A 10722-nucleotide genomic window follows, 5' to 3' on the forward strand; every position below is an offset into this window, starting at 1 on the left:
ACCTCAAAGTTTTACTTAATTACAGTACTTGAGTAAATGTACTTAGTTACTTTACACCACTGGATACATTTATATTATAGATTATAGATTATGTATCAGTCTGATCATGTTGAAGATATACCATCTGCTGACGTGATGTTCAGACTTCATTCTAATCATCATTCTAATCAATGATGGACAAAACAACTATCTCCACATCAGGGACGCAGAGGGCATTTTTGGACCGAAGGGGACGTATGCACGCGGGAAAAGGGTTTTCAGGGTTTGTTCCTTTTTTTAAATGTTTTATTTTTTTCATTAATTCGGTACAACAAACGTACTCCATGAAGTGTAGATGTCGGAGGTTCTTTCTTTTTCTTTTTTCTTCATCCCAAAAGTGGAGGGGATACCCCCCCCCCTCATGGAACTGAGTATGTTCAATCCCCCCCACCCCCCCCCCCCTCCTGCGTCCCTGCTCCACATTAACGGTCATAAACCTCCTAACTCCACTTGAGCTGTATGTCGGTAAAGTGATGATAATATAAAGACACATTCATGTATCTGACAATGTATAAAGTCACCAACTTTAATGAGACAGGATTGTGTTGTTCTAAAAACAAGTTTTTTGTTTGTTTTGTATTTTTTTTCGTAAAAAGTTAATATTTTTGGACACAGTTGGTTTCTGCCCGACAACAGCGATATGTATGTTTAATAATGTAACGTGAGCATGATGTGACGGTGTGTTCTATCAGGCCATCAGGATGACATTCCTCCTCCGCAGAGCGTCCTAAACACATGACATTTACACAAAAGGGAAAAACACAGATATGCAAATCTGAGCTCATTAACTTTTGCGTTAGGTGTTGGTCCGCTGACAAGGCTGCAATTAGCTGAGATTGATGTAAAGTTCACAGTAAAGAGAGCGTCCGTAATCTGCGGCGCTACGTTCGAGTTCGAGACCGAGCACGCACGCGCCGATAGCCGACCTATGACCTCTGTCAGAGGGAAAGGTCGTGGAGGAGCCGTTCCGCTACGCTTTTCACACCAACCTGCATCTCATCTCATCTCACTGCGCATTAACCCTTTAACTTATTAAGACCTGGAATGCATAGCAGATATACAAGCTCATAGAGCGGCACCGAGTGCTGCGCTATGAGCTTGTAGATCTGCTATTTTTGAAAAATCGCAAAAATGTGTGCAAATCTTTGAATATATTCAGGGGTGCACATAACTGGTGCGCAGGTGCGCATGCGCACCCAAAATAAAAAATGCGCACCACATCAGGCGACGCGAGGCGCTTTTGCGCACCAACAGCTGGGACAGGAATTTCCAAGCTTTTATTTTTTAGCAAAACTAAAAAATAAAAGCCTGGAGATCGAGGCTAGGAATTTACTTCCTGAAGCCACACTCACACAATCACTCTAAAGCACCCGTCGGCCCCATGTACAGCCATTAGGCGGAGGGGTAGAGATATGACTCGCGTCGCCTCGCATCGCCTCGCATTGCCTGGCTGCGTGCACGCAGCCAGCAGCGGCTGTTAGAGGCACTCGTCACCGATGATGAACGCACCGTAATGGTGCAAAATATGCCGTGAACGTCCCAATCTGGCGGATAAAATCAGCGCAGCAGCACAGGGCACCAACCTTGGGGGCTTTATATAACAGCATGAGAAAAAAAAACGGCGAAAATCGGCGGAATTTAGAAGCAGAGCGTCCTTTTTTTCTCGCCCCCCCCCGTTGACAAAACTGTCCGGCGGGCACCGTGCTGAATCCCCCCCCCCCCCCCGTTGACAAAACGGGACGGGCGCCATGCGCACCAAGTCACATGTCCAGGTGCTCCTCTGCGTACCAGACCTAAAAAGTTATGTGCACCCCTGAATATATTGTTTTAAAGCAAACAACTCTTCTTTGCTTCTGGCGGTCCCTGGAACAACATATTTTGAGATGGGGGTCCGCGGCCAAATACATGTCATTTTGGGGGTCCTTGACATGAAAAAGTTTGAGAACCAATGATATAGAAACATGCTTTTTTTCCAGAATACTGTTGGGATTTAGAATACATTCGTAGAATCGGCTTCAGGTCTTAATAGGTTAAAAGGGATAGTTCACTTTTTTTTCCTATCAATTAGTCAGGCCATGGAGACTTGAATTCATGGATATTGTTTTGTTTTTGTCGCATTCCTAAGACAATCATTTGATGACCAACTTTCCATGGGGTGATCTATGCCTTTAAGACCTGTGGCCAATTCTACAAATGCCTTCTAAATCAGATTCTAAACTTTTAAAGTTTTAAAGTTTTCTGGAATGTTTTTTAATATAGGCCTATCAGTGATTCTCTCAAAACTTTTTCATGTCAAGGACCCGCACAATGATATGAATTTGGCCGCGGACCCCCATCTCAAAATGTTTTAGTTCCAGGGACCCCTCAGAGGCAAAGATTTGAGTTAAAAATGTTCGCTTTATCTTTATCTTTTTTGTTTTAAATCTTGTTTGAAATGTCCAAACGTACAGGTAGATATGTTTATGAAGTGTCCAGCACAGCTCCTCCTCTGACACACACAGTGAGTAGAACAGAAATAGTGTCTCTCATAATGAGCTTTCGTGAGGACCAGTTATGTAAAGATCAGGTGGAAAATAGGTGAAGTCGTCCTTTAAAGCTTCAGTAGGACAGTGGAGAGAGAGTCAGTCTGTCTGTCTGTCTGTCTGTCTGTCTGTCTGTCTGTCTGTCAGGTACATTAAACTGCAGTGATATTAGTCTGGCCATGCCAGGCAGGCTACGGTAACGCATCTGTGTGTCATTTTAAAGGGGCTACACCATGAATTTCATTTTTTTTTTGGTTTTTAGTATTTTTTGGGCTCCCCAGTGTCTCTTGTACCCCAAAAAATATTTTTTTTTAACATTCAGTCATTCATGCTCATTTCATGGATTTCCTGAATGGGCGTGTCTGAACAGGCCATTTCAGAATGGCTGTGCAAGTGATGTCACTTGCACAGATTTTGCATTGACGATGGCCAGACAGAATTGCTCAGTAGCTCCCCCCTGCCCAATAGGACGTTTTGGTATTGCAGCTGAAAAAGCTTGGAATGACAGACAGTCAGATTGTGAGAAAAAATATCTGGATGTTTTTTAGGCTTACAACCTGTTTAAAACGTATTAGGGGGCAATATTTATATATAATATATTTTTTTTTAATTCATGGTGTAGCCCCTTTAAGATTTCTTTGGGCTATTCAAAAATAGCAGATCTACAAGCTCATAATAGCACGGCACCCGGCTATGAGCTTGTTGATCTGTTATTAAAAAATATCGTGAAAATGTATCATTAAACTGAGGCTTTCACGGCATATCTGGGGTTTTATGTAAATTGGTCTCAAAACAGGCCACGCTGATTGGATTTGCCCCCGAAAGTGACGTCGCTAGCGGTACAATCCCTCCCGTTTTTCAGTTCCAACATAAAAAAATATATATATAGGTTTTTTTTTCCATTTTTTAAACTTTTTTATTTTTGTTTTACTTTTTCCACACAGAACCTAGCCTCGGTCCCAGCCTCACTCATCTGCGAAGAGAAGAGCCTGGTCACGACCTAAAGCAGCGAGTGTCTAGGAAGTGCTGAGGATTTCCATCGTACGCGTTTCCCCCGGAAACGATATCTTTTTGACCAATCACAACACTCGTTTCATTCACAGAGAATGTTAACAGATTTGTAAAGCATCAACGTCATTTCCTTTATACTTCCGTCAAATTCAACCGTTTCCGGTTCTTCACTTCCTAGACAACCAACATCCCAGGTCTTGCCCAGCGTGCACAGAACCAGGAGATAACATGCAAACTGGCTCAATAGCGCCACGTGCCAAATCAGGACAATGTGGTATTGCAGGTAAAAGTGCTTTGTAAGCCAGAGAGAAGTTAGTTGGAATGAGTATATCTGAGGCTTGATTTAGGCTCAAACCTTTTGAAAAGCGTTTGAGGGACATAAACAGTACGATATTAAATGTATTTTTTTTTTTTATTCATGGTGTAGATCCTTTAACTTATGTCATTCACACACAGACAGAACATGTATGTTATGATGTCATGTCATTCACACACACACACACACACACACACACACACACACACACACACACACACACACACACACACACACACACACACACACACACACACACACACACACACACACACACACACACACACACACAGAACATGTATGTTATTATGTCATGTGATGCCACGGCCGTGGTGGAAAAAGTACTCACATTTTCTACTTAAGTAAAAGTATCAATACTGCAATACAGAAATACTCTAGTAAAAGTCCAGAATTAAACATTTTACTTGAGTAAAACGTATTGGCATACTAAAATGTTTGAAAATAGCCTAGGTATAAAATAGGGCTGAAGTGGTTAATGTATGTTTCATAATATCATCATTTATATCTGGAAAGTAAGTAGTAACTAACATTTTCAAATAATTGTAGTGGAGTAAAAGTACAATATTTGCCTCTGAAATGTAGTGGACTAGAAGTAAAAGTACTGAAAATAATCCAGTAAAGTAAAAAAATCCTCAAAAATGTACAGTACTTAAATGTAAATGTACTTAGTTACTTTACACCACTGTGCCACGGTGATGTCACATCACATCCCGTCATGGAGGAACAAGATGACGCGCGTCTGTGTGTGTGTGTGTGTGTGTGTGTGTGTGTGTGTGTGTGTGTGTGTGTGTGTGTGTGTGTGTGTGTGTGTGTGTGTGTGTGTCGTCCAGGTGAAACCCGCTGACCTGCTGACCTACTTAACTGTTGGTGTTTGAAGCGGGATTAGACGTTAATGACCATGTCAGCCATGGCCTACATCACACAACCTACATGTCTCACACACACACACACACACACACACACACACACACACACACACACACACACACACACACACACACACACACACACACACACACACACACACACACACACACACACACACACACACACACACACAACGCGCCGCGAGCTTGTAGATCTGCTAGATCTGCTATTTTCTAATAGCCTAGGTTTAAAATGGGGCTGACGTGGTTAATTTATGTTTTATAATGTAATCATTTTGTACTTAAGTTCAGTACTTGAGTAAATGTACGTCACACACACACACACACACACACACACACACACACACACACACACACACACACACACACACACACACACACACACACACACACACACACACACACACACACACACACACACACGCGCGTCGCGAGCTTGTAGATCTGCTAGATCTGCTATTTTCTAATAGCCTAGGTTTAAAATGGGGCTGACGTGGTTAATGTATGTTTTATAATGTAATCATTTTGTACTTAAGTTCAGTACTTGAGTAAATGTAGGTCACACACACACACACACACACACACACACACACACACACACACACACACACACACACACACACACACACACACACACACACACACACACACACACACAAACACACACATATCTCAAGCAAATAAGTTGTATAGCTTAGCTGCCCATTATGCCCAGTTCTTTGTTCATATAGTAAACTATAGTATACATTTTATTGGAGGATTTCCCATTATCTTCAATTAAAGACGCGTACAGCAGCCATTCTCCACTCCTCCACCAGGGGAGTCAGCGACAAACTCCAGCTCTAAAGGCACTGCCTTGCTCAACGACACTTGCAGGAGTAGAGCCTCCAGTATTAACATGCATCTAGTGAGGATCAGCGGTGGAAAAAGTACTCAAATGTTTTACTTAAGTAAATGTATCAATACTGAAATGTACTGTAGAAGTACTCTGTTAGAAGTAAAAGTCTGGAATTCAACATTTACTTGAGCAAAAATACAAAAGTATTGGCATCAAAATGTACTTAAAGTACCAAAAGTAAAAGTACTAAAATGTTTGAAAATAGCAGATCTACAAGTTCACAACGCGTCGCATAGTTGTGAGCTTGTAGATCTGCTATTTTCAAATAGCCTAAATAGGGCTAAAGTGGTTAATGTATGTTTCATAATATCATAATTTATATCTGAAAAGTAACTAGTAACTAAAGTTTTCAAATAATTGTAGAGGAGTAAAAGTACAATATTTGCCTCTGAGATGTAGTGGAGTAGAAGTAAAAGTATAGACAATTGGAAATACTCCGGTAAAGTAAAAGTACCTCAAAATTGTACTTAAGTACAGTACTTGAGTAAATGTACTAGTAACTTTACAATCACATTGACACCAAGCCAAATCAAAGAACTGTCATAAAAATACTTTGAAGAAGTAGTGAAAATAGCCGATCTACAAGCTCACAACGCGTCACGCATTGTGTGAACTTATAGATTGGCTATTCTCACTATAGTTTGGGTCTAACTGGGGAAATGTCAAACTTGAGCGGGTGGCTATTTTCGAGAAAACAAAAGCAGATCTACAAGCTCACAGCATGTTGCAGAGCCTTTTCATATGACCCACATATAAAGTGGTTGACTTGTCACTTGACTTGATTGAATACGTTATCAGTCAGAAATGTAAAGACATTAAAGGGATAGTTCACCCCAAAATGATTTTTTCCTATGGATTAGTCACCGGTAGGCAGCGGTTCCGGTAGGAAACACAACGGACACTCTTTGTGTATCCTACCGGAACCGCTGCCGGTCATCAAATTATTGTCTTAGGAATGAGACAAAAACAAAAAAAATATCCATGAATTCAAGTCTCCATGGGGTGACTAATCCATAGACAAAAAGTCATTTTGGGGTGAACTGTCCCTTTAATGCTATAAATAGACTTGTTTCCAAGAAGAGGATAATTGACTGGCTGAGATGTTTCAGACCCCCCCCCCCCCTCACCCCGCCCCCAGGGTCAGCAGACAGTGGATTATGTCTTAAACAGGAAAGAGACAAGAGTCTCCTAGACTAGACTGACCATATATATATATATATATATATATATATATATATATATATATATATATATATATATATATATATATATATATATATATATATATATATATATATATATATATATATATAAATAAAAGAAAAAATCTTAAATCACCAAAATTCTGATTTTTTTTTTATTGCGAAAATAGCCAATCTATACAAGCTCATGGTTATGAGTTTGTAGATCAGCTATTTTAACTACTTTTTTAAATTTCTTTAACATGTTTGAATTATAAATGTTCATAATGTGTTTTCATCAGGGTGGAGGATGATCAGCATTCCTAGTGACTGTGATCTTTCAACTGAACAGATGATCAACAAAGTGTTATTATTTTTGATTGTGGTGAAAACCGGGACAATAATATTTGGGCATGAATTGGAGTGTTAAGACCTGGAACTGTGTCATTTTTAGATTTGAGCTATAAAGCATTATTTTACACTTTGGGCTATTCAAAAATAGCAGATATACAAGCTCATGGCGTGGCAGATCTGCTATTTTTGAAAAATCGTGAAAATGTGTGCAAATCTTTGAATTTATATATTTTTAAAGCGAAAAGTTTTTAACTCAAATCTTTGCTTCTGGGGGGTCCCTGGAACATCATTGTGATGGGGGTCCGCGGCCAAATACATATAATTTTGGGGGTCCTTGACATGAAAAAGATTGAGCACCACTGATATAGAAACATACGTTTTCCAGAATACTGTTGAGATTTAGGAGACTTTAGTTTAATCGGCTTTAATTTAGTAGAATCGGCTTCAGGCCTCGAGAAACAAGCAGACCAACCCCCGGCCCAAAACCAACCCCCAGCCCAAAGCGGACCAACCAAAGCGAATCAGTCCTGTTCTTTCATCTATAAATGCACCTACCTTTCAAATATGCTTCCTACACCTTTTAAAGATTATTTTAAGACCAACTCGCAAGTTCATAATTATAATACTAGACAATCTGATAATCTCCATCCTCCCTTCAGCCGTACCACCCACAGCCAGTTCTCCATTAAAGACAGAGGTTCTTCACTCTGGAATACACACATACTTATTGCCAACTCCTCATCTTCACTCAGTAACTTTAAACATAGACTGAGGGCCAGCCTGATGAATCAAGCCTCTTCTACCATATAACGTTCTGTATACACAACCACACACACACACACACACACACACACACACACACACACACACACACACACACACACACACACACACACACACACACACACACACACACACACACACACACACACACACACACACACACACACACACACACACACACACACACAAGGTATTTGTTGTTCGTCATGTCTTATGTTTGATTATTATGTTTAACTACTTGTTTATTATTTTTTAGGTGAGAACCCTTTATGAGCCCTTTATGGGTTTCTTTTTCTCACCTGCACTTATTTCTGTATTGTTTTTAATAATGCTACCTTTGTAATGTTTATTATTGCGCGAATAAATACATCAAAATTAAATCAAACCCCCGGCCCATAGCGGGATGTCTGTCTGGTCCCTGGTATAGACGCGAACAACGTTTTTCCTATCGCCTCACAGTAGCGGGGGGCTGGGTGGGGAGAGAGCCTGGCACAGTCAGCGCACAGAAGTCAAGGCACAGACGGCTGTGTTGTAGACGGACAACGGAATGCACGCTTATGAGAAACAAAAATAAAAGCTGACGAAACAGTTGCGCGCATTAGCGCAAGATGAGGATAAAGGAAACATTCAGTCTAAATGTCCAGTTTCCTAATTCACAACTATTTTACATTTCTCTAAATATTATAAACTTTCACGATGGACAGCCGTCGTGAAAGTACAAATATCGTTTATGAAGTGAAGTGAAGTCGGACTGAATGACTGACACGGCTACAGTCTTTGGGAAACCATAAACCTCCGTATAGGCCTACATCTAAATGAGTTGAAACCATAAACCTACGTAGGCCTACATCTAAATGAGTTGCCATATTTACATTTCCTTACAAATGACAAATTCCTTACATTACAAATCCTTATAAGCTATATATTTCTGGGATGCATAGTAGCTGAAACTCCACAAGATATTCCTCTACACTTATTTAGTGAGAACATTGCTCCTCCCCGCCCCCACCCACATCCACGCTCTACTGCAGGCGATAGGAAAACGCTGTTCGCGGTACAGACTGGAGCAGGAAACATAAAGCTTCTAACAGGAAGTGGTGAAGTGGAGCCTCAGATCATCTAAGAGCGGCTTCTATTTGTAAATGTAGGTCACACCAGATGAGGCCTGTGTGTGTGTGTGTGTGTGTGTGTGTGTGTGTGTGTGTGTGTGTGTGTGTGTGTGTGTGTGTGTGTGTGTGTGTGTGTGTGTGTGTGTGTGTGTGTGTGTGTGTGTGTGTGTGTGTGTGTGTGTGTGTGTGTGCTGTTTAGCATCTAATGACAGATAATCTACTCTGGGTCTGCATGGTGTCATCTCTGCTCTCTGAGGCCTTTATCTGTTGTTGTTTATGTGTTGTTTATTGTGTTGTTTACTGTGTTGTTTATTGTGTTGTTGTTCACTGTGTTGTTTACTGTGTTGTTTATTGTGTTGTTGTTCACTGTGTTGTTTACTGTGTTTGTGTTGTTTATTGTGTTGCTGTTTATGGGTAGTTTATTGTGTTGTTGTTTATGGGTAGTTTATTGTGTTGTTGTTTATGGGTAGTTTATTGTGTTGTTGTTTGTGTGTTGTTTATTGTGTTGTTGTTTATGTGTAGTTAATGTGTTGTTGTTTACTGTGTTGTTGTATATTGTCAAAGGGGAATCTGTACTGGGTGCTCAAAAACATAAATACATAATGACGCAAAGACAACAATTCAGAATTCCAAGTATGAGAGATTTTACTCGAGTAAAAGGAGCAAACATACACACATAATGCAATGGAACATCCAGGTTTGCTCAGCTCATGTCATAGCTGACCCTCCCTTAAGTAGGCCTTCCACACCCACAGGGTGGGGTGCATTACAATTTACTTCAAGGGGGAATCTCTTCAATGGATACCTTCATAGTCATGAGCTCTTTGTTCAACTTAGATCTGACACCTTCTTCATCAACACATGACACAAGAAGACGACGAGAACAGACAGACAGTCACAGACAGTCTCAATACACATAGTTTGCATTACTAAATTCACATTATAGAGTTCTTTCAGATAAAAAATATTACATACTTCAAATTGCCTTGACAATATATATGTTTTATTGTGTTGTTTACTGTTGCTGCTACACCTTTTACTGAGATCTTTCTTTTTCCTCTATTTTCAAAGTTCTTATTTTTTATTAAACTCTCAGCGACGGACACAGATTAATGCTTACAATAAAAATATGTTGTGCCAATTATGTAAAAAAAGATCCAAAATGATTCAAAAGTTTCCAAATATCTAAGATATTATTCAACATTTTTCAAAAATAGCAGATGTACAAGTGCCATGCTGTGAGCTTGTACATCTGCCAACGTATAAAAGCATAAAGTGGTTAAAATGATTGTGATGCTATGTTAACTGATTTTGCTGGGGACCCCCTGGAACCCCCCGAGGACCCCCGGGGGTCCCTGGAACCCACTTTTGGGAACCAATGAAGTAGGTGATTTGTTTTGTGGGAGGAGTCCTCAACGATCACTAGTTAGTTTATTATAGATGAAGCATTCTGTAAAAACATCCACAGAACAGTATAAACTGTACTGTAGAATAAAAAGTACTCAGATATTTTACTTAAGTAAAAGTATCAATACTGCAATGTAGAAATACTCTGTTACAAGTAAAAGTCTGGAATAAAACATTTAGTTGAGTAAAAGTCC

Source organism: Gymnoscopelus microlampas (genome assembly GCF_963454915.1).
Source record: "Gymnoscopelus microlampas genome assembly, chromosome: 6".
NCBI classification, from domain to species: domain Eukaryota; kingdom Metazoa; phylum Chordata; class Actinopteri; order Myctophiformes; family Myctophidae; genus Gymnoscopelus; species Gymnoscopelus microlampas.